We start from the raw sequence: 26,216 nt of genomic DNA, 5'->3' as shown, positions 1-26,216 counted from the left end.
GGTGAGAGCATTGAATCTAGAAAGACTGACGACAGTGATGGAAAAGACAGTGAAGCTCAGCAGTAGTTGGAAAGAACATGAGTCCATTTCCCACAACATGTCTGTGTGAAGTGAGCTTCTGAAGCCTGGTTACTATAAAAACTAAAACCAGAGAGAGACTGAGATGTTGAGGAAGAGCTTTGTCTTTCTTCMATTTCTGCCAGGAAATCAGCTGTTTTCATCCAAACATGCTCAGGTTTCACACCAGGTGGGTAAAATATACAGATATTGACATTTTGTACATGCAAATGTCAATATCTGTGTTGTGGCTGTTGAGGTGTATTTTTGAAGTGGATATGTTAAGTGCAATTTGAAATAAGAAATGTAAAATGTGATAATACATTTTTGTGTTTATTTGATTCCTATTCAAGAGACTTTGATAAGAATGACTATATATAGGCGGCTACAGAGTATCTTTATTTCCATTTTTAGTTAGTGGTGTGCCTCGGGATTTTTTCAATTAAAACAGTGTACCTTGACTCAAAAATGGTTGAAAAACACTGTGCTAGACGACAGAAAAAAAAGATGGAAAAGAACATTACTAAGTGCTAAATTAATTTGTCAAGTAAACTACTTGGTTGTGGATTATAAAATAACTAAATGTTGCATTTAAAGCACTCTAAAATTTGCCATCATAATAACATAATAAAAGTGAGGTAACATTTTACTATTGGATTATTGACTCAGAAAAGAGCTTAGTAATTAAAGATCAGGCAAAAGGTTATTAGTTCCTTTGGGCATTGACAGAAATTACCTCAACCTGTCCCTAAAAATTAGTGCATCAGAAGATTAATTTTTTTTTTGTCTCTGACAGATTTTTTTTTCTTTGACAATCTAGTCATGAAATAAAAAAAACATGATGAAAGTCCCTTGCGACAGACTGGCGACCTGTCCAGGGTGAACCCTGCCTCTCGCCCGGAACGTCAGCTGGAGATTGGCACCAGCAACCCTCCCAACCCCACTAAGGGACAAGGGTGCAAGAAAATGGATGGAAGGATGATGAAAGTCAGACATGTTAGTTGTAACCCGATCGTCTTGAGCAGTTTCTTTGCTTCGGGGCCTGGGTGGCTTGTCATTATTGAGGGAACAGTGAATCCTGCTCACTATGGGAAAATCACGTGGAGAATCTCTCGCCATCAGTTTATTAAGAGATTTACGTGCCCTTGGGTTATGCAGCCAGAAAATAATCGAAAGCACACAAGTCTGTCCTCTTTTGAATGGTTTAAATCCATTTGAGATGCTGTGGCATGACCTTAAAAAATCTGTTCATGCTTGAAAAGCTTACAGTAGGGCAGAATTAAAACTGTCCTACAAAGAAACATGGACCAAATATTTTGCCAATGAAGTACAGCAAACTTTGCCAGTTATCATGATAATGGCAGTTGTTGACGCCAAGGGTTATTAGGTCTGTTTGGAACAATTGCTTTTTCACAAAGACAGTTTGTTCCTGATTGCTGTGTTTTAACAAAAATGTAATAATGAACAAAAGGTAAAAAAAAATTACCTAGAGGACAAGAAGAGATCAAATGCTTTTTTCATAGCACCTTAGCTTCAGTGACAAAGATCATTAATAAATACTGTTCAATATAACCGAATCAAAGTTCAAAAAAGGCTATAATCTATAACTGCAGATTGTCTGAAAAAAAAATCTTTTCTAAAGGTATAAAATTATTTGTTAAAAAAATATAATTTTAATAACCTGTTTTAAAATAAATTCTACAGAAAAATTCCAATAATTTGACTTGAAAGTAGTTTTCAAAAGGTATATAATCCTTTCACTCTTTGCCCTCATTGAGTGGTCAATGTTGATATGTGTGTTATGGCTTTATGCCCATAGGGGACAATACAAGACAGCAAAACAAGGTAAAAGGAAAAGTAAAAGAAAAAAAGTAGTTTTTTATTCTCATTTTACCATCGATTTAATCAATCTAATTTCCATTTGTAATCACAATTTTTTTTTATTATTATTATTATTGAATTACATTAAATTCTGTATTTACTCACCTATGTGTAAGGAATAAAATTTAGATTTGTAACTTTTTTTTCATTTTTTTTTTTCATTTTTAAGCTAAACTTAAAGTACAAAAACAACAAATTTCTTCACAGAGATCTGGTGGTGCTGTCTAAACCTGCAGTCAATATGTGGAATGCCTAGAGAGTAACGTTTTGCAAAGATTTAATTGGTATTAGCAAGTAACATTTAACCATTCAGTGAGAATGGTTAAATATTTCTCCCATTTGGGGAGAAATAGTTCCTGAGCTGCAAGTTTGAACTATATTTTATATAACTATATAACTACTATATTTTAAAATATTAAATAATGTATTTCTGTAGCTTTTTGTCATCATGATGCTTAAAATTAACTCCCGACAGTTTTTTTTTTATTTACTGGTCTTCTCTTAACGGATTGTATCCTAACCAGGGCTCCTAATACATTTTCTCTTAATGTGTTAAAAGAAAAAATGTGAGGATAATATATTGGGTACATTTGTTCATGTAGACATAATAAGGGCTGTGTTATCACCTGAATGCAAACGAATTAATAATGCACCATATGTTTTCCAACACTGATTTATGTTGCATAATGACAAAGGCAGAGGAATTGGGTAATACATATTCTATTCAGCAACAGATTGTAGAAAAATTTAGCATTTTCCTGCTTTACTTTAATTGCAAAAAAATCCCATTTAAATTTAACTGACTAATAATTGTATTTTAACCCTAAAGGGCATTGGAACTTGGTAGAAGGCCCACAATAAGTGTTTTTAGATTAGCATTTTCAGTTTTAAGTATGGTAGATTGAGTTGTTTTACAAAAGTGAGCAAAGAGTAAACATATGGCTCCTGTTTGCTTTATTTGAGAAATTAAAGTATAAAATCTTTTATACTATTGTCAAATATATCTATTGTCAAATATAGTTGCTTTAAATACCGTTCTTGAAAGAAATGTTTATCACTATAGTATTTGTTAGCATTATGCCTTCCATTCTCCACATTGCTGCAAAACTGTAGTTAGTGCACAGTGACAATTTAAGATTTTAGGGTCACAGGTAATTATGTAATTATTCAAAGGCATATTTGACTCCTGAACAAGTAACACTTTTATATCCTTACTTATAATAATAAGAAATCAGACTTTTTTTTCTTTACTGACTAGTGTCTTCATCCATTTTAACTGAGCATGGATATTTGTAATTACAGCTGTTGCAGAAAACATATTTTTGTTGAACATATTTGGGGGGAATACAAATAGAATGAAAAAGATGCATCATTCTAGAACACTTTTACAAGTAAAAATCTGAAACTTAAAGCATCTACTCTGTCTTGTTGTATTATATTAAATGCCAGTAAAATACAGGTGTAGCTGAAATGTTTCATAATTTGAAGGTTTATAAATACAGTTGCTGAGCACTGCAAAGAAGTTTTCAGCTTTTTGAAAATCAGTCTTTTGGTAAAATACTTTTCAAAAGTCAAACTATGGTCAACTTTCATATTTTTCATATGCTTCTAGAAAGAAACGGCAAGACCCTGTCTTTGCTTGAAGCTGTGTTTGACAAAATGTCTATAATTCAAACAAAAATGTGATCCTTGCAAGGTAGGCATATGTAGATTAAGGTGGCCAAACATCCTCCTTTCCCCAGACATATCCCACTTCTCACGTCCTGTCCAAGGCATCTGGGGGACTTTCTTTGATTGATGAAAATGCCTGGGTTTTCATAGTTTTTTAGGGGACCAATAGGCATACTTAAATGGACAACCTTTCATTTATGTGACATCCTCCCTGTCCCGAGCTGGTACCAAACGGGTGTTTTTTTATCCGTCCGTAGAAAGAACAGAGTGCGGGCCGCATTGTAGCTGATGTCTACAAAATGCTTTACAAACAAAGCAGAAAATGTTTCATACCATACCGGTTGCAACAAATGGGTAGTAACGTATACCATGCACATAGCTGGCATATGTGTTTCTCTGTGTGACAAAAGTGCCAAAGACTTCAAATGTCACCTGGACACAAACTATAGTTGCATAATTTTTGTTCAGGTTAACTTAAACAGTTAGCCATTACATAACTCTGATGGCTGTATTTACCAATATCAGACATATACAAATCCCTCCACTTTACATGCTGTCTGGATCACCATCACTGTCACATGACTGAACAAAATTCCACATGCCCAGCCTCTTTTCCCCTCCTGAACAACATAAACAAATGGTAACAAGATGGAAAATATATCAGTTGTTTACTTCAGTCCAGTCTTACTTATCAAACTAAAACCAATATGTTAAAGAATGCCTAATACTGGTTAGGCATTCTGATTGCTTCATTTAAGTTTTTCAGGAGTGGGTCAAGTGTTGTCTTAGAAATTAAAATATGGTCCTACTAATGTAGATACAACAGATTTTTAAATTAAAAGATTTTATTAAGAAAATAAAAAGTCAAAGCGCTTGAGAATTGAATAACTCTTGGGAAAATATGTGCTATTTGAGTATGTAAACAGAAGTGACTTGACACAAATTGATGACTTGCTTTTACTGCTTAGTTACTTATATGAAAATAAAACTTTTTATGCACTCAATACAGTTTATGACAAGGTCATGCTTTATGGTCTTCCTTCTGTTTATCTGCCAGCTCAGCAGTCGGTGGCACTTAAAGGAAAATATAATTTCTTAGTCACTGCAGAACAGATGATATTTGACTATGTAAACAGTATGAAAACGCCTCTGGCAAACTCCTCAAACTAAATATAGAAGAACTATATTTCTAATCAAAGGGACTTATGATGACTCACCGGTATACAGTCATACAAACGAGGCAACTTTATTTTGTCCTTCATTTTAAATCAAATCAGAATTAATTACCTCATGTCAAATAGTCAACAGCACAAACTAATGTCATCTTTGTTTCAAAACAACAACAACACAAATGACTACTTCTTGGTTTTCTGTACATGCCAATAAGTAGTTGTGGGTACTGACACAAAGCTTAAGACATTTCTTCTTATAAATGTATTTGTTACTGACCTAATTAGCCTAATACACGTTTTCAGCCAACATCTGGCAGTCTGACACATCACAGGAATACATTTCAAGTCTGCACATTAACATATAACTTATGCTACTTTAAGAAAAACATTTTTTGTATCTTGACAGATCTTCTAAATGTGTGCCAGTATAAAGTAATGCAAGTCCCATCTTCTTTGAAAGAAAAAAAAAGAAATCTGAAATAATAATCATGATCAACATGTGAAGGTCTGACAATGTTAACATGTGATCTTGTGTAACATATTTATTCCCGTAATGTTAAACTGTAAGAATAACTTACATAATTTGTATAAATGAACTTGCATACAAAGGAAGGAGCATTAATGGTGGCCACAAGTGCCACAATAGCCTGCAATCATTTCTTCCACTCTTGTTCATTTGATCGGTAGAGTTCATCATTGAAAGGTACAATATGCTGCAATATGTTGCAGTGTTGATGAGCTTCCAGCCACTTAACGATGGCTTCTGAAAGAAATTAGTTTTCATTTCCAGTGTTTTATTGGTAAAAGTCCAAAAGATTTCTCATTAATCAGCTTCTATTCAGGTTATATTACTATTCAGTTCTGCTGCAGTAAATCTTGTAAAGATGCTTTAAATTGAAAATCAAATGTTCGACATCGACAGAAACCAAGAGAAATGATACTCTGAAGCTGCCATTATGCTTGATGGCAGCCAGCGAGTTATGGGTGGAGTCGTTTCAAACTCTCACAAAGATCTCACAAAGATCCGAAATTTAGAACCTGGTTTTTGTCATCTGAAAAATTTATAAATGTTTATTTGTAAAAGTAAAAGCCTTCCACTCTGAAAGCATTGAAGCTTAATGCAATAAGTGATGTCCAAAAGTCTAACTGAGCTTGAACTGTTCAACAAAGATGCATGTTCAAAACTCCAGCCTGTGTGGATGTAGGGACATTTACAGAAAGACATTTGGATTTGGACATTTGCACAAACAGTGTGGATAGCGGCAGTGCTAATTTTAGGCAACACAGCAACAGACTTTATTTTTGATTTATTAGACAAAAGGAGGATGGCATACCTATTTAGACTTTAGCTCTAAAACAAGAACAAAAAACAATTCTGTTTTATATTTTTCCCCTTCACAATTATGCTCTACTTTATGTTGTTAAATAACACAAGATCCTGTAAAATATGTTGAAGATTAGGACAGACTGATTAGGACAGATATGAATTGTTAGGCAAAGCATCTGTATTCAAAATATACACACACTTATTGTGTGTTTTTTCTTTTCTCTTGTGGAGTTTTGTTTTACTTTCTAGGATCTAGATCTGTAGAAAGAAAAGCAGAAAACCAGGGACTGTTTTTTACCAGGCCTACACCACATAATTAAGTTTTTTTTTATCATTTACTTTAATGCTATGTAGCAATAATGTGAAGACGGGGAAAAGGACTGTCTTGTTCTAAAGACACATAAGTACACACAGATCCTGACAACTTATGTAGGTGGAGCTGAGCAGTCCGTGGGATGTGAACTTTTGCATTGCAGCACTTCAGTTAAGTGTTGTCAGAATGCATTTACTCATTGTGGACAAAGTCTCTTTTTTTTCATTTTAATTATCTGAATGTGCAGCTGTGCAGAAAATACTACAAGATGTATTGTGTAATCTTTTCAGTCCCACAGCAAGAATATTTTGGGGCGCAAATTTATCACTGCCATTATTCTACAAGGTAAGATTAGTGGCTTACACAACATTCAGGCCAGAGTCAATTCCTAAATGTATTATAAACAGCAATTTATTATTTTTTTTTTCTAAATTGATAGCTTCATGTCTATTTTTTATTTTTCTTTGCGAGTATCAAAAGTAAAAGTATCAATAATCAAAGGCAAAAATCTAAAAGCCATTACCTTCAGCAAATATTTCCAGAAAAAAAACAAGAAAAAAACAACAACAAAAAAAACATTTGAATTCACATAAGCAGGGGATATGTTTTAAAAGTGAAGCACAAAGCTTCCATTGATATTCATTTGAATCTAATTTCGTCATACATTTACAGGTCTCTTTTTTCATCATTGAAGTTTTCTTTTTAATAAATCTTTTGCATTTTGTAGGTTCTATTCAAAAAATGCCTGCGTCATTAGTAGCCTATTTCCTTTAACCACTTCCTCATTAAATTCATATTTTTATTAGTCTAACACATTGTGTTTTATGAATGAAAGTGGATCTAAATTGAAGTCAGACTAATGAAACTTGATATTTCAACCATATCTAAGAGTTTTGGCAAAACTATACAGATTTATCTGACTAAATGTCATGGCAAGATGCTTTGATTACATATAGTTTTATATAATTATATTGCACTTTTCATTTTGTTTACATTTCTTTGTGTAAACAAACATGAGAAGAAATGCTGCACATTGTCAGTTTTGTAAAGCATGAAGCCCTGTGCAGCTTTCAATACATTTTCTCAAAATCATTCGTTGTAGATCATTTTGGAAGAAATTGTACCCAACTAGTTAAACTCTCCATGTCTACAATAGTTCAGAAACTTTTAAAACCACCTTAGAATTACGAACACACTGATACAGGTGAGAAAGGCTCCCCCCACATCCTGTGAGTCAGCTGAGCAGTTCCTGTAGGCACAGAGGGAAAGCGAAATACAAAAGAAGGAGCTGGGCATAGCTGGCATGATGCACAGTGTGAATTCAGGAAAAGGATGAGGGTGGAATAAATTATGTAATGTTTGTGTGTTTTGTTTCTAAGTGTATTCGCTACCAATAACTGTTTTTGTAGGCCAGTGAAACTTGTCTGGAAATTTTCCACATTAAATCACAGATTTTCAACAAAAGCCTATAAGGTTTACATTTCTTGGGAAGCTAAATCAGCAGTGGAAATCATCTGGGATTATCTTCACGAAAGAAAATGTAAATATCGGTTTAGCTGAAATCAATGAGTTGTTCCTTGGCTGAATCTAACCTAATTTGGGTGTTAAGAAAGGGAGCTAATAGGTGGAAAACTTGGAATAGATCTTTGAGATTTAAGCTCTGATCCTGAGCTATAAAACCACCAACAGTCTCCTCCTCCTCTTAAACAGAGAACCTGCTTTAAGGCAGCTTCCAGGGAGCGGCTCGTTTCCCGCGGTGAGTTATTGGGGATTTTTCAGAGACTAAACTACATTGGCCAGGGGGGTTATGAGGACACGGTGTGACCATTTTCCCTGTAACAAGGAGCACAAATAAATACAGCAAATAATGCAATCGCACCGCACTGGCCTTGCCAGCTCCCTGTAAAAAGCACAATGATAAGGTCACGTTTTTCAATCCAGCAAATTTCCAATAAGTAAGCAAATTACCTTTGTTATATTTTCAGGTTTCCTTTAAAAAATATATTTTTCATAAAACACAAGTGTGTTTTAGCAGAACTCAAACAAAAAGTTTAATGAAATAAAGAGAAAGAACCTTAACAGGCCTGTTCAAACCTGCCTCAGCCAAAGCAGCTCGTCTTTTTTATAGTTTTGACTTTTCCAGAGAGTTTCTGGAATTGTGAGAAAAGGTCGACTGAAACTTTACGAGAATGCGTTGAAACGTGACATATGTTTAAAGCTACTTTTGTAAATCTGTGAGGCATGAATAAATTGTAGTTGATGATAAATTAACGTAGTTATATTCCTTAAAATTAATAATTTTACATGATAAAGTACTTATATTTTTAATTTACACATTTAATTTAAAATAAAATCCACAACATAAAGCACTTTGAGCTGCCTTGCTGCTGAAATGTCCCATACAAAAAAAACCTGATTGATTGATTGATTAAAACATTACAGAAGATTTCAACATCTCAAATCTTGTTCACATCATAGGTGTTTTTTTCAGCTGCTTGCATTATTGATCATATATTACACATCGATAGAAGCTGAATTAAATCATTTAATATTTAGGAAGGCTTTTCCATTGATCATCTATAATTAGATGGAATGCAGTGGGTGAATTATAAAGTTGACCCATGTAAACATGTTTTACATAAAAAAAAACTGCTAACACTGATATTAGTTACATTCTTCATAGCTTTTAAAATATAACTGCTAAAAATGTTAAAATATCATTATTTCAGAAGGACCAGTGGAGGGTCTACAGATGAGTCCCACTTTTTTGTTGTTGTGCTTAATATCTGCTTAATATCTCTGCTTTTGGGCAACTAAGGACGACACAGTAAGCTGTTCAATTTGTTAGCTTAGAGTTTTGACATACTGTTCATTCAGAGTTGTGGAAAGCTGTCATCTGACATAACATAGACTTTCTGTCATGCCTAACTAGCCTGGCCATTTTCCTCTCGTCTCTTCATCAATAAGGCATTTCAAACTAAATAAATGCTGCTTTCACAATGATACTCATTTTTGGTTCATCCTAAGTGACCCCTGAGACTTCACAAGTACACGTAAGCACTATACTCACTTTTAGTAATAGAGTAGAAAAAAATGTGTCCTCCTCTTATAACATTTGCAATTGATATTAAATATTTGTCAACAGTTGTATGCATGACTGTAGCATAAAAGGCTAAATAATTATAGATAGGCACCCAGATAGTGACAAAATTGTCTATGTGAGAATATATTTCATGATGGGCAGTATGAAAAAAAAGAATATCCCAAGAAGAAATTCAGACACAGAGGCTTTCAGGGCATGAAATCAGCATATTTTTATACATCCAGACACCATGTATGCAGTGCCACGTTAACCCCTTTTTTACAGTATACGAGATGTTTAAAATCATACTATTTTTTCTCTGTCACAAATACCACTTAAGAACCAACAATTGTCAATAGTCCCCGCCAGTATCCTTAAACTCTGAAGCTTTAGTGTGTATTCTTTACACATGCATGCTTAATTTCATCCGTAATACTTTTCAAAATTAGCATCTTGCTGTTCAAAGAATACCTATGCTGGATATTTTTGTTTCCTGTATCTAATGTTTTAAAACCTAGGCCTTATCGGGTAGTCAGAAAATAATAGACTTTACTATTTGGCCATTATTTTTCTGATATTAGTGGTGTCCTGACTTGGTCATTTTGATTTAATTTACTAGTTTTAGTAATAATTACTCTAAGTAATAAAAAATATTTATTCATAGCCAAACTGGACCATACTATAGCAAAACAAAAGTGAGAATAAGAGTATCTCAACACTGTAAGACTAAGAGCTACAAAGGATTAATCATGCTGGAATATGTTTTCTCAAATCTCAGACTTGTTGATGTATTGTTTTATTATTCCATTTATCTATCCCGACAGCTCATGCTGAATGGAGAAAAAGAAGATGTTTCTTCCTCTGCTTGCATTTAGCTACAAAAATCAGACATTTGTAAAGAGATGATTTTTGCTAAACAACTTTAAAGGAATTTAAAATGAGCCTTCGGAAAGTTATTATATGACATGACAGTTATATAGTAGACATGTCGTATTTACTCCACATCAGTAAATACTCGTATGCATGTTCCTATGCTGATGAAATTAACACGTTTATGTTTAATATGGAAAAATAATAGTAATAAGACAAGTTTGTTTGAAAATTTTGAATTATTTACATGATATATATTTCCAATTTAAAAAGAATTTCTGAAGGGAGATGATTAACTTTACCTCTACTGATCTGGATATTCTCCAGCTATAATTTCTTTTAGAAATTCCACCATCTTTAAATAAATAGCATGTTCCAGATTTTTCAAATAAGTGCAAACAGAAAACTCTGAAATATTTCATTAGTCGAGTATAAAATATGAAGATGACATGCTCTTAATGCATTTCTCAGATAAATAAGGCAATACAACTCTCTAGAGTCTTGCATCACACAAATTACTTATCCATTTTATGTCATGCAACATTGTTACTTCCATCATTTATGCATGTCCAAAACTGGATGTCCTTTGAATTAGGACACAAATAAGGCAGAACGCTGCTTTCTGTTTGTCATTGTCTTTTCAGCTTTACATCTCAAACTACAGCGCATCCTGTGAAAGCACTTTACAGAGAAATCCTAGCTTCTACGCTAAATGCCCATTAGAAAATCTACTTCAGGTGTGAATTTGTAGTCTGCCATTACATAAATGCCACACAGAAGTGTGTTTTTTTTAGTCTGGGTATTTTTCGTTTGCATTTTTGCAATTTCCTAGAAAATCTTTAGAAATATGACGCATTAAGCACTCAAAGCCAGCACGAGAGATTATCATATTGCCAAAGTTGAGTACAAAAAAGGAAGAGCACAAAGAAGACTATCAGAGGGAAAATAGAATAAAACAGATGTTTATATAGAGCATAGACATTTCTGAAGTAGAATTTAGCACAGAATTTTTATAAGACTTTGAATAATATATGTTAAGTAAAAGTAATACACCAAAATAAAATGACATCTCAGTGTCTAAAGTTACATCAGACCAAGGTTCTCTTGTTTTAGGTCGGTTAGAATAACCTGAATTATTTCTATTTGGTAAATGCCACAATAATGAGAGAAAGAAAGTGTCTTCAAAATCATAAGTTTACATTCAGAATGATCACCATCTCACCATTTGGATTTGGAAACCCCTGATAGCTTAATTGACACAATTGAGTCAAATGAAGGCAAACCTATAGATGTATGCAAAGGCCACACTGGGAACGCATTGTTTTCTTGCTTAACATGATTAGAAAGTCAAAAAAAAAAAAACAATCAGCCAAGATATCAGGAAGAGAATTGTGGTTTGGTAACATTTTCCAAATGCTTCATCTGTTCAAATATTGATGAACGTCTTCTGTTACATCAATGGCTCTTACATAGTGAAGTGTGTCCAGATCACACAATGCTGCTCACCTGGAAAATCTACCTTCAACAAAAACCCATTTCTGGTAAACCGTGCCTGTAGGAGCTACCTGGACTCGTTTTGCAACCACCTCATTTCCTCGTCAGTACTTCACTGCTAGGACCTCTCTTGATAAGGTCGATACTAAAAACAACAAACCCTCAAATATCCTAACTGTGCATCTCTTACCCTGTTCTTTTCTTCTCCAGAGTACTCCTTGTCTGTTTTACAGATTATACGATAATATTTTAATTTCAAAACAAACAATTTCTGACATTTTTTTAAGTTATTCCTTTAGTTCACAGAAACAAAACATAACATGGCTCTGAAAAGTAGGTTTAGAGTTAGTGCTGGGTTCTTCCCAAATCCTCTGGTATAGTCTTAAGGTTCACATGCAAAGCTGTGTGTGTCCTTATTCTGTTCATATGGCAAAACAAAGCATGCTCTGAGATTTATTGCTCAGTCTGGAGATCACATTTAGATGTCTGTGTTCTCCAAGCAAATAGAAGATAGATCAAATCCAGATACCAGTCTTACACTTGCTGTCCAGGAATAAAGATCAAAGAAAGAAATAAAAGTCATTTTTTTAAAAGCAATAGAAAACATTTAGTAATTGAGAAAGAACTAATGCAAACACCTACCAGAATAACAACCAAGCTTGCTTGTGTTCAAATTAATTTGGAAAACACAACAAAATGAATTTACATTACATGGGCAAATAATTTAACATATTAAATATTTTTATTTAGTAAGCAGCTTCTGGTAATTATGCATCCACATATAATTTAAGGAAAATCCTTTCAAACTCTAATCTTCAAATGTGGCTGGCTTGCCAAGTGATTGAAAAAAAAGGGCTGAACTCAAAGTAGTGCGGTTCTGTCATATATCTTAGTCATTGTAACAAACTGCAGCAGGCACCTTGTCCAGTCTTTACATGCCCACAAGGCTCTGCAGCAAAAAACTTTTGATATTTCATCAGAAGGTCCAAACCCCCATGACAGTTAGCACAGCTCCATTCATTCACATGTTGTTTCAGAGTCAAAGATGAAACGCTTTTCCCTTTCATGATGATCTCTTTTGAAGAAATAAAGAAATTGGAACTCATTAGAGCCAAATTCTTTACTGTGACAAGTTTTTCAGGATAGCAGTTTGTCAGAGTTGCACAGAGCTGCAAGAGTACAGGACGACGGTGCAATTCCTGGCTGAATTTAAGATAATTTCTTACATTTTCTATTCTTAGTAGCACAAAAACTCTGATACTACTGATTATTCCACAAGCGACTGAGGCAGGATAGGGAACCACTATTTAACCTTCCCACAAGTATTGTCAGTCACATCTTCGAGAATGCAGTGGTGGTTTGAAAAACACCTTTTTGAAAATACAATGAGATATTAATATTCTTGGCTTGGGCTGTGGTCTGCAGAACTGTACAGAATAGAGATATCAATGACTGCAAATCATGCAACTCAGCAACAAAAATGTAGATTTTAATATTTATTAATAAGCAATTTTTCCGGGTTTAATGGCGACCTATTTTTGAATTTCCTGCTAGCACCAGAGATTTATTAACCATTAAACTGGTAAAGTGGAATTACAAAAACAAACTTGCTGAATGGAAACATGCACATTTCGGAAAAACATTTTTTTCGATGAAAACTTTTTGCACTACAATGAGTTAGTTGTTTGGGAGTATCGAATTTGGTGTATTTCTCAAAACTGCAATGAAAACAATTTTATTGCATTACTCTACTCATGCAAGTTTGTGTAGCAAAAGCAGCAAGGCACTTATCTGTAGGTACAGTGTTGAGCAGTTTGCAGCTGCCTCCACAAGAGCTCTCATAGCATCACACACTTCATCAAAAATACAAACACATAAAAACTCAATCTGGAAAAACTGACCAGACATCTCTGGTACGCAGTGGTTCAAACATCAAACTCCTATGGCATCTTTATCCGCCTAATTCTGGGCAATTGCACATTACTACCATTCAACCTTGTGTGAACGCTCAGATTGACTTCTATTAGATTTTGGCAAGTGATGAAAATGTTGTGTAATGCATCTTGACCTTTACTCTGTTTGTCTTCACAAACCTGTGACACTCATGATCCCACTCATGCCCTCTGGTGTTGTACTATTAGGCCAAGATTTTTGCAAATATATTATTTCACATCAATACTTATTGCTGGTTTGAAATTGTTCCAAAAGGAACAATTTAAAAAAGTTCATTATATGCATATTAAGAAGATCATCATCGTCTTCTGACTCCCTATACTGTAAATAACATTGTTCTCCCTCTAATTTCATTCATAAACATGCTAGAGTACAAATTGAGATTGATATTTTGTCCTATGTGAAGAGTTTTCCCTAAGGCAATTTCCGTTTAAAAATGAAACCACAGGTTGGTTTTCAAGAAAAAGAATACAATGGGTTAGGGATAAGTATGTTTGCTTTTTATTTTTTATTATTATATAAAATCAAAATCTCTAAAGTCCTATGTAATTTTCTCTTGACCAACGCACAGCTATGAAACCTGGGGCTGAGCTTCATGTGTGGCTGTACTGCTCTCTCCCTCAGTACTTTCACACACTCAGCATGAATTCACTCCACTAAAAGGCCTATAATAGACTTCCAACACTTTCAAAGGTGTGCCTTAAAAGCTTCTGCAAGCAGGGTGAGAGGAATAGCAACCTACTAAATTGGCTACTGTGAAAAAGCAAAAAAGTATATTGTAGGTCCAATTCTTTGGAAGTTGCCAGTTTTCAAAGTAGCATAATAGGATTTGGAGTTGGATACACAAAATAGTCTCAGAAATTCATGTGATGACAATTCTGTCAGGATGATGAGATTTTTCTGTTCCATTGGCAGCATTCAATGTATCTTCTTTTACAAGAACATGCTTATGACTGATACAATTCAACTTATTATGCATTTCATCATGTTAAGATATGTAGAGAAACAAAAACACATGGAAATGTGTACTGATTGATTGGTTTTCAGAACTCAAATGCTATAATTAAATGCACTTGTCTGGTACAAGAGCCATTGGAGACTCAATCAAAACTGATTTTAATAAATTTGATCTGTATGCTCTATTTTAATATAGATCATATTGTCCAAAGAGTTGTATTACATACATTCTACCTAGGCCTGTCACAATAACAAATTTTGCTGGACGATTAATTGTCTAAAGAAATTATTGCGATAAACGATTATATTGTTTCAAGACCTTTTGACAATGATTTAATGGAAATGACTAATAATACATGCACTTTCCTGATATTTATTTTCAAAATAACACGTAACGCTGGAACTGATCAACTAAATAAACAAAACAACCAAAAACAAAAATAAAATGGATTCTCAGTCTCCATTAACAAAAAACGTACTTGAATAAAATCTAAACAACATAAAGCCACAGTGGAAATAAATCCTGCATTCAACCAAAAGAGTGCAGATTATGAAGTCTGTATTGCCCTTCAGTAATCTCTAGATTTAAATGGAGAAAACTAGCACATCCGACTACCTAGTGCAATAGTTCACACTACACCATTTTTTGCCCCTATTTTCCCCGTTGGCCGATCTAACCGATCATCCTGCGGTGTGGGGTGGGTTACGGTAGATACGGTAGATTGTCGTGGCCGCTCCGATCTAAATCAGTGGATTTCCCCGACTGGGAGCTTAACGCTGAATGTGGCAGGTAGCCAATCAGAAGGCGCGGATTTTCCTCCTGCTTTCCGAGGGGAAATTACGGTGGGGCATCCCAAACAGCTGACACGGCGCAACCCGAAGTCCAACGGACATCGGAGATGATATGTGGAAACAACATTAATATTTATTTAACGTTTCGTGCAAATAATATAGAAATGACAAGGGGAGGAGTTGGAGCCAAATTGCTACCGCAGTTGCTGAACCCGGTAGGTTTTCAGCTGTTCTTAACGTTAACGTAACATAAATAGGTTACAATGATTTTCATTCAGTCAGGACTTTACGCTGACTCTATAGCCACATGCATCACAGGTAGATTCTAGTAAAGCATTGATTAATGCCTGATATTAAAATTAGTTAACTGGACTTGCAGCCGTTATTTTGTGCCCATGTGGCTGGACATCACACGGCACGACGAACCCTATCGAACCGTTATACCTAGGATTTCTGTCGGCTAATGTGTCTCTCACATTAGCCGACAATGTCCAGCGCACATAGTCTAATGTGCGCTGGACATTAGACTAAGGAAATGAGGAAGGGAGGGTCAGTGGAGAGCACCGGAGCTGAGCCTTTTTCATTCAGCGTCATCAATAGAAAGAAAAAAAGGCAGGAAGAGACGATAAAGACGATAATTAAAATGATCTCTTTTTATTGTCCGATTAATTGATTTATCGTTTATCGCGACAGGCCTAATTCTACCTTTAAATTACAATTACCGTATATTTAAAGTTATTGAGATGCAGATGAGTTCTTGTATTTTATGCAAAAACCTTTTCAAATCCACTTTCAAAATCTAAGTCAGCTCTAATTATTTATTCATTTATTTTAAGGTAGTAAACCCTTAAATACAGAAATAGATCCAGTTGAGATTCTACAAAACAGAAAACCCTTTGTTCTGAAAAGAAACAAAATCCACTTTCATAGTTGAAGACTCTTACTTCATCAAAACCCTGATAAGGCCGGGTGTCTCTGCTGAGTGATTATATTCCTCATTTTTCCTGATTGTCTTAAAAGACCTCTTCTATAAAGGTTTGCTTCTCCCTGTCATATTTCAGTCAAATTTTCTTAACACATTTCCTAAAAATATGATTGGGCTCAGAAACCTGAGACACAAAAAAGCAAGGTCACTTTTGTAGATGAGGTTTATTCACTATAAAAACAGCTGCATGAGGCACCAGGACCCAGAACGCTAAGCTAAGAATTGTTTGGCAGAATCAAGCTTCGGAGCAGAGAATACAAAGCTGTTGACTGCACCAATCAGGAAAAAAAATGTGTAGAAATAGTTTCACATTCTGTGGAGATCACAGCACTTTACCAATAACGGACGATTCTGTATTCAGACCTTAACGTAGCCAGTAGGATCTAGGGAGGCCATGAGCAGAAGAAATTTCTGAAATGCCTCCCATGTCAAAATGTAAAATGTATTTCATGCCACAATACTTTTTCTACTGGTGAAGAAAACATTATTATTATTATTATTTTTTATTTTATTTATTTATTTATTTTTTTCAAAAAAGCAGAGATGCTAAAAACTTGAATTGTGGTATACAGGTGTTTTTACTAGACAACACACTAATAATACTAACAGGCCAATTTTGTGGGTACTTTAGCATTATGTAAAACACACAGAACAGTGTGTTAAACAGTGCTATTAAGTCTCTGACACATACAAACCCTATGATGGAAAATGCAGTTTTAAAACTGTAACCTTTTAAAACCATGGGTAGATTGCCATGACTATTGCCCATCTTCTGTGGGATGGTGGTGTTAGCATGGGACACCACCATCCCATATTAGTATTATTTATACATCATCTTCTGTTTTCCACCTATATTTCAAATAAAAACCAGAACTAGATGCAGAACTTGGGTTTAAATTTGATTAGTGGTGCTCCTAATGACATCCCCTACATTCACATTAAACAACTACCTTTGAAGATCTCTATCATGAATGACTACATGAAAAGTTGCATGTAAGCGCCACATTTGCCTGCCTTTGTCTCGTCATTCTCACTTATGCATACATCTGTCAGCATTCACATCAAAGCAGCACTGATGGGCTTTAAAACTTATCATCATAACAACAGGAGATGTTGGCTTATTAAAAAATAATCTAACCTGTTTCATGAGGTAGAATATGTCTGGAGAAACATCTGTGAAACAAGTTGTGTATTAAATATGTAGCAGCTACATTCAAAATTCCTTTTTGGATGGGATGGCAGAGCTATAAAGAGAATCCAGAGTGTGGGCCCCCAGGCTCATTCACGTCCCCCTATTCTCCCTATTTGACAGTCAAAGCAGAATGATCTTGCACTCTCTCTGTGCTTCATCCTTGCCATTTCCCCAGCTCTGTGGGGATAAATCAGTCAAAATGTTCCCCTCACTGACAGAAATTAGTGACATAGGAATGTCTCTGATCATTTTAGAAAATCAAGAAGAGAAAAAAAAACAAAGCATCAAAGTTATTTTTTTTGTACTTTTCTTTCCCTGAGAGCAATTGCACAGGCTAAAGAGTTCATTAATGCCGCTTTTGTACTGAAGCGGAGGCCTCTGGAGACATTCAGGATCCCTAGGCTAGAGAAATGAAGGAAGGATGGGGGTGTGCTGCAGTGTAACAGGAAAAGGAGAACAATCCTTGTAGATAGATTAAAGGAGCTGGATTTCAAAGGCTTCTTTATAACCTATTAATGTACTGTTGCTTTATCCTTGAGAATTACAATGAGCTGATTTTTCAATTTATCTTCACACATCTGATCTCCCAAATTATTAAGATTGTGAAATTTGCATTTGTGCTTTAATCTGTATCCTTATTTGCACAGCTGATCTGCAAACGACTTGCTTTTTTTTTTTTTTTATCTTTGCCAGTGTGACAAAAACTAATTTTAAATCAAGCCACATCTCTTCCTCTGCTAACTGATGGGACTTTAGAAATTAGAGTGATTATACAACTGCTAGTGATACATTTTGCTGCATTATAAGGCTCTGGCTCATATTTTACATAGATTATTCAACCATGGGTAGCACAAACACAGTTGATGTTTTGTTTTCATGGCAGCTCAAGAACAGACAATATTCATCAAAATGTAAACTATGAAAATGCAGACATCAAGTGTTATTCCCTGTTGAGTAGACACATAACACACAAATGCAAAATGTAATCAAGGGAGTTGTGCTAGATTGGCAAATTTAGTGTTTTCCAATTTGGCTCCAAATTAGAAATCAAAGGCTCCCCATCACCAACATTTAGCTGTAATTTCTCTCAGAATGGAATACAAGGGATAGTGGTGAGTTAATGTAACTAGATTACTGCAAATATATATTCAAATGTATGTAATATGCATGGAACATATAAAGATTGACGTCAGTTAAGACCTTAAAAGAACTGTGGTAATAGTAAAGTTACGGGTTGGATCTGGCATTAGTGTGTAATTTTATAGTCATTGCCAAAAATCACTGAGAGGCAGTTTGGTCACCTCCATTAGCAGATGGGCAACAGGTTGCCCACCTTCCCCAACGTCTGGTGGCTTCCGTTTGAGCTTGCCAAAAGTCTGGCAATACTTTTTGCATGAGAGAACAGCTTCAGAAAAATAATTTCTTTAAATGTCCCAAATATAAACAAATTTAAAATGTTTACATTTCTGAGAGTAAACAATGCTGTATTTAAACACTCAAATTTATCTTCTTTTTTTAATTAGAGTATTGTTTTTGTGGGTTGAATGTGCAAGTTGTTTCTAAACTCAAAAAATATAAGTCACTCAGTTAAACCCAAAAATCAAAAACAACATAATAAACACATAATTTATTATTTAGCATGTTGGTGTCACGTATAAAATTTTTTAATTTCAAATCCAGTTCAGGTGTTAATACTATTATCCTTCTAGAATGTGTTTGAGTTTTGGGTGAATTTAATGTACAGTCGAGAAAATTTAAGTATCAGCCAATATGAAGCTTGAGCAATAAAAAAAAAAAAAAGTCAGATATTGATGTCCTTTTTTGATGTTTTGATCAAAAAAAGGACACTGCCACCTTAAGAGATTAGCTTTCAGTCATTTCCTCAGCATCCATCAGTGTGACAGTGTGAAGAATAAGCATTGAATAAAACATTGTCTTACTTAATACAGATACTTGTGAGTAGATAAAATTAACTGCATATTATGGGAACAGTGCAATGCGGATATACAATGAAATCAAATGAAATATTCTGAAATAAAGGGGAATAATAAGAGAACTGAGGATAATATGGAAATAAGCTGCACAAAGATATAAAGAGAAACCAGCAGCATTATGTCATTATTTAGAAAGCAGCCCTGCTCTTAGTCAGAGCAAATCAAAATTGAAATTAATGGACCATAATTGATTCACATTGCTAAGGTATTGCATAATAAGACTGGTGGTCTCAACTAAAACATTTACAACAGGTCTTAGGTGGATATTTTCATTGGATAACAGAAATAATTTATCCATCACAAAATCAACATCCCCTTTCCAAAACCTATATCCTATTTAAAATATTTTGAAATGTTGGAGGCAAACACCAAGTTATGACTCTGGCAAAAGCCGAACTTACAGAGTATTGACAGCAATTCTATTTTACTTTTAATAAAACACCTGATGATTTTAGTCAAGTTAAAGTGGGAGTTTTTTTTATTTGCAATATTTACAACCACGGCAATAAAAGATGGAATTATTTAAATACTTTTTTTTTGATGATGTTGCCAGTAAAAGTAACTGCTTCTGCAGCAGACAGTGTGAAGTAAACGTTTTACCGCATTTTTGTGCACTGTTGCACAACATTCTAGTTATCTGAGTGCATCTGCAGGTAATAGGATTTTGAGTTGTACAGGTAGTCTACAAAGTGAAGAGACATGGTGTATGTACAAACCCTTTTAAGCCTCTTTCAGACTCACATCCTTTCTGTCTCACAAACTGCCTTTCAGGCAGTCAATAATGCAGCCGGTTGTGGAAGAGTTCTGCAGTTTTCTTGAGCTTTTTACAAAAGAGAGAAGACATGATTGTGCTAGAAACTAAGAAAAAAAACTAACCAAAATGTATGATTTATTCAATTTAAGAAATGTGAGTAATAAGCACAGGGCTGAAGAATTTACTCTGTGGACACTCAAAGGCACTAACTATCACAGACGGAAGCCATCTCTAGAAGCCATGACAAAAATGGATGGACATGCAAGGTTTTACAGGAGAAAACTTAGAATAAAGGAGATGCATAGTGTATTCAACCATACACACAGATTAACTGGAATAGTATAGGCCCAGAATGCTAAAGAAAATCTTCCTGTTGGCCTGCTGCATCAAAATGTGAACTTTGTTTGAGACCTGAATGATATCTCTCTGACTGTTGGTGAGATGAAAGGCTCCATTTTGAAGTCGTTAGTGCTGGTGTTCCCAACCAGCTGCCTCGTATTCCTCCTCCTGTCAGAAACACTTGGCCAGACATGTGAAAACCCTCCTGCCATCCGGAGCCTTTTATCACATTCAAAGGCTGCTGTCTGACCACGGGACATTTCTGAGCATGGTATTGTCCATCACACTGTGTACAATATACTTTGTGGTTAGGAGGACTTGAAGTTAAACAAGGATAGAATGCAGCGAAGATGCTGCGAATGATTTTGGAATTGTGTTTGAAATGGACATAACTGTGCAGCCTGAGCAAACCAGCTCCTCTCTGCTGCTGTGGAGTTAATGCGGATGAAAGGAAACCAGTGTTTAAATGCAAAAACCAAAAGGATACGCTTTGGGTTGAGTAAAAGGGACAAAAAAAGTTTAGAAATGTCATGGTTTTTGTGATGTCGGTAATAGAGCCCAGTTACCAATCATTGTACATGGATTAACAAAATAGTTTGAGACGATGATGGAGATAGCAGCTATGCAGCCAATAAAAACGCACGCAGACACATTTTTAAAATTTGCCTTGTGTCCATTCTGACCGACGCTGTTCAGCCATAAATAGGCCTTCTAACTTCCATGTGTATCCTTGGAAGAACTTTCACTTCTGGGGAGATGGTGGAATATTGATTGGACATTTAAAAAAGGCGCGGATGTTGAAAGCAGAGAGATGTGTGGTGTGAATGTTTCTAGGCGACAGCAGTGTGTGCCTGTTGCACCAGTATGTAGCGGGTCGGGGGTCCTGTGGAAGTCCTGACATGACAATTGAGCTGATCTTAATATTTCCTGTTTTATTTTTGTTAATTATAGTTTCATTTAGTGTTGCTGTGTACATGACTGACGTGCCTATTGAACAAAATACAGAACAAATCAAGTCCCATACCATTTCAATACAAAACACAACATTTGGCTGCCCAATAAAGGCAGCTTGTATTTTATTGGATAGTTACATCCACCGTAGCAGCGAATAAGTGGTAACTCTGGTGGAAGACGTGGTATAGTAATTATTGATGATGCACTTCCTAAATCAGATTTTTATATACATAGAATTAGCAAGAAGAAAGGTATAGTGGAAAGAATGCTATAAGAACTCCTGTTTACGGTTTGCCAAAACCAACCAGGGGATAGAACAGAAGGAAAGAGGAGAAGGTGTCTTGGCCAGATAAAACCAAAACCAAACTATCCGCATCATCGATAAAATTGGAAAAACCTTAAGGCATGTAAATTTCACTCATCAAAATTGATACATAATTTTTTCTTAGAATAGTTTTATTGTGGATTTTACTTTTTCCACAAAAAAACAAAACTATAACAAATCACAGCAAGAATATCAAAGTAGATTACACAATGATAAAAAAAAGGAAATCAGAAAGGGGAAAATATCTTTCACACTACTGTGATTATGAGTTGTCTGTTATAATAGGGTAAACATGATGCATGACTTATTCCTAGCCAAAAGACGGTGACATTACATTTTGTATTCTCCAAAAGGATATTGTAATTAGCATCACCTATTTTCACTACACTAATACATTCATACGCATTATGATTGTAGAATTTATCATATTAATTTACAATAGCATTAACTGCCGCTGTAGCTGCATTACAATATTCAGTTAGTATAGTAATTTTTGTTGTTTATAATATTTTTTATGTCAGTCTTGATTATCAATCATGAAATTGATGTTTTGATTATCTCTAAAGCTTAGGATAGGAAACATTGTAATCTTTCTGGGATGTAAATATTTATGCAGCACAGATGGCAGCATGTTAACTTTCACTTGACCCATGTGTGTAGTTTGATTGACTTTAAGCATAGCCCCTTATGTTGGGACCTTTGCTGCTTTCTTCATAGTCATTTAATATGAGCCAAATTTCAGAGTCTGTTCCGCTCTCCTGACCTTTGAAAAACTGGACCAGCATGAGGGAAATTATCTCAACTTGTGGGATGAGCCAGAAGAAATAAAAATTATGTGCCATCCCACAGAAACCGGGACACCTGGCCCTCCAAACAAAGAACGTATTATGAGTGAGCTAAAACTAAGTTTTTGTAACCCATGGTGGGAAGAACAATGGTTTTTGTGATTCATTAAATGTCATTCACAAGTTCTGACAAACAACCCACCATGGGTCACATTTCATAATACCTTTGCACAGATGAACAGGCTGGCATTTCTCCTCCACAGCATGCAGGGCTCACTCTGCCCTTTATGGAATGCGACAAGACTATTCAGAGTAATAGTGCCTGTTACCAAACTATTTTATTCATTATGTAAATATTGAAGGCTTATTTAAACTTACACGACCTTCTCTCTCAGCCACATGGCTCACACCTCTCTGAATTAATGGACCTCAAAATGGGACAATGCTCTGCAATATTAAACAAATAAAAGCTGACTGACATTAAAGAATGATGCAGTCTGGTCTAAATCAAGACGTTATCACAGTCGAAGCTCTTCAGGGAGAAGAAACAAAGCAACCGTTATTACATTTTTGTTATCAAAATGAGATCCTTTTAGTGCCTAAATGCATGTCATTTGCTTAAAAGCTGATTCTGATTAATAAGACAGTTGGGAAATAACTCAGTTATTCTTCTTCATGTGACAGATTGACTCAATGTTTTGTTGAGAGGCAAAATAAGCATTTATGATGTAATGGGCATCTGTAAATTGGCCAAAATGAGAAAATTGGGAAGAATATTGGAGTTTTTCTGGCATAGCTTTGTTTTGCTTGCTCATTTAAATTTCTAGGACATCTTGGTATTTATTCAAAGGATTTCCTGAGAATCGAGAAGAATGTCAAGTGGAGCTTTAAAGGTTTAGTTAAAACTCTAAAGCCCACAATTACAGCTGGAGGTGGAAAGTAGTTACATTGAGTCGTGTTTCGTAATTAAGTACAATTTGTCTGTACTTTGTACTTTAAGTAGTTCACAAAAACTGAACTTTTACTTGGGTTTGTTTTTTTAGTACAACTCAGTCAAACTTGAAATTACATCCGTTAAGGAGTGTAAATAAAATAAAAACACCAGAAAAAACAGCATTGGTCCTTCTGCTGGGTTTGTAATTAGATCAATTAAAAGGTAGAGGCACCAGAAAAAAAAACTTACACAGTATAATTAAAGTTACACTCAGAGAAACAGAAGAAACCTCATGACTGTATTTAAGGGACATGTCACATTGTCAATGTGATGTGTGCTGCAATGGCCTGTCAGCTGGATAAGGCCCACAGCATTGCTTTACAGAGGGTACAGTGTGTGACTGTTTCCACATACTTCACTGAATTCACCTGAGCATGAATTCAGGAATCTCTTCACCGGTCTGCTGTGGGTCTTAAAAGCTCCTGAAAGAAGAATTCCAACCGTGTGAACTGGGAAAAGAAACAATTGCCCAGATTTATGATGGAGCTGCTGTGATGGGTGGCAAATCCTACGGTTTACAAGCTGGGCCGAATGAGGCCTTTCCTCATGCCTTTTGTATGTTAACATAATCAATAAAAATCCGAATTGGGACAAGTCAGGTCAAAAGGCTCATGGTCTGTAGACATTGCTAAATGACCTCAAGCAGTCACAGACCACGGAGAAAGCAAATTCAGATGCAGATAGTCTGACAGACGCAGAGTTCAGATTGATTCAGTTGCTTCAAAATTAATGGAAGACTTAAATTCACAAAAACTTTTCAGAATCTGTTCTTGGTCTCGGATGCCACATATGGACATTTTCCAATGATATAAAAATAAAAAAGCTGAAACGTGAACTGTGATGTTCAGCATTATGAGGTTTGCAGTGTTAACTTCTGACCCGTCACTGTTGGGGACGCTGACAGAGAACAATCTTCAGAGCACATTTGCTATGACCCCTAAATTAACGCAAGTAGCCATCACAACCCTGCTGACTGCAGAGTCAGAATGTGTTTCCTTACACAGAGAAGGCTCAAGTCATTTTTCCTCAGGAACATGGGACAGGAAAGATTAAATGCACTGACTGAAATGTTAAGCAGGAATTCATCCAAAAGCCACCTGACTTCAACGATGTGGTTATTAACCTTTCTGCATCCTAGAGAGGCTGCTGGAGTGAACCTCTCTTTTAATAACATAGGCCTCATAAAATAAAATAAAAATTGCACTTTTTAATATGCTATGTCTTGTTTGATTTCCTTTTATCAGTGTGATTAGTAATTGGGTGTGATGCAGAGCTATGCAAAGCTTTTTGACGCAGGAAGAAAAAAAACATTAGCTACAATGCTTATAGTACAAACCCTTAATGCACAGCAACCAAGTATTTGATGGTGGGTTTTTTTTTTCTTTAAATGAAATCAAATAACTAACATTTCAAACAGGATGCTTCTGTTGTTATAATTTAATCTGCAGTTTTTCATTATACATCCGTTTTCCCATTCCACAAAAATCTCCATCAGTCGCTACTGCAAAGCAGGATTTATTCACTTCCCAAATTAACTGAGATCTATATTGCATTGAGCAATGTAATGAAAATACATTTTCTACAATGACATTTCCTCCATCTAGATTAGACATATCCACTACTAGACACTGGCTGGATAGACCAAGTTGTTCATTTGATAATAATTCTTGCTGACAACAGCAAAAATAAACGAACAAATAAAATTAAATTGAGATCAGATAACTGTTATAAATGTTTTCCGACTGTCAGAAGGATTTAAACAGAATTGTGCTGATCTGAGCTTCTTTTGCTCTGGTGTTCAACATCATAAGTGGGTGGGTGTATTTGTTGTAATAATCATGTTAAGTCCAGTTTTATTTTTATGCTAATGTGTTGAAAGCATGTTTTGGACTTTCTCCCTTGCAGCACCCCTGGTTTTGGTTTTAAATATATTTTTATTCACCTTCTACCTTCAGGATTTAACTAAATTTAGGTTCTGTAATACACACAAGCACATGACATAATTAGCCTCCAGCACCCTGTTTTGTAAAAACAATAGGCATAGGAAAAGAACAACTGAAATTATTACTACATTATTTGCATTGAACATTGACTGAAATTTTTTTCTTACTGCTCTTGTAGTTGCAAGCACAAAAAAAGAAAAAAAAAAAAAAGAAAAGATTTTTGGTAGCAGTCGCTCTGCTGACCAGAGCGACTGCTACTCCTCTGTTCCTTTGTCGCACGTTGCCCAGCCCCCAATGAACTTTGTGGTTGTTACAAGGCAAAATAAAGATTTAAGAATATTTATGTTCTTAAATCATGTTATGTTGCAAAACATAAATATTT

This window comes from Poecilia reticulata, linkage group LG1, assembly GCF_000633615.1.
Source record: "Poecilia reticulata strain Guanapo linkage group LG1, Guppy_female_1.0+MT, whole genome shotgun sequence".
Taxonomy (NCBI): Eukaryota; Metazoa; Chordata; class Actinopteri; order Cyprinodontiformes; family Poeciliidae; genus Poecilia; species Poecilia reticulata.
Note: the sequence above shows the minus strand (reverse complement) of the source record.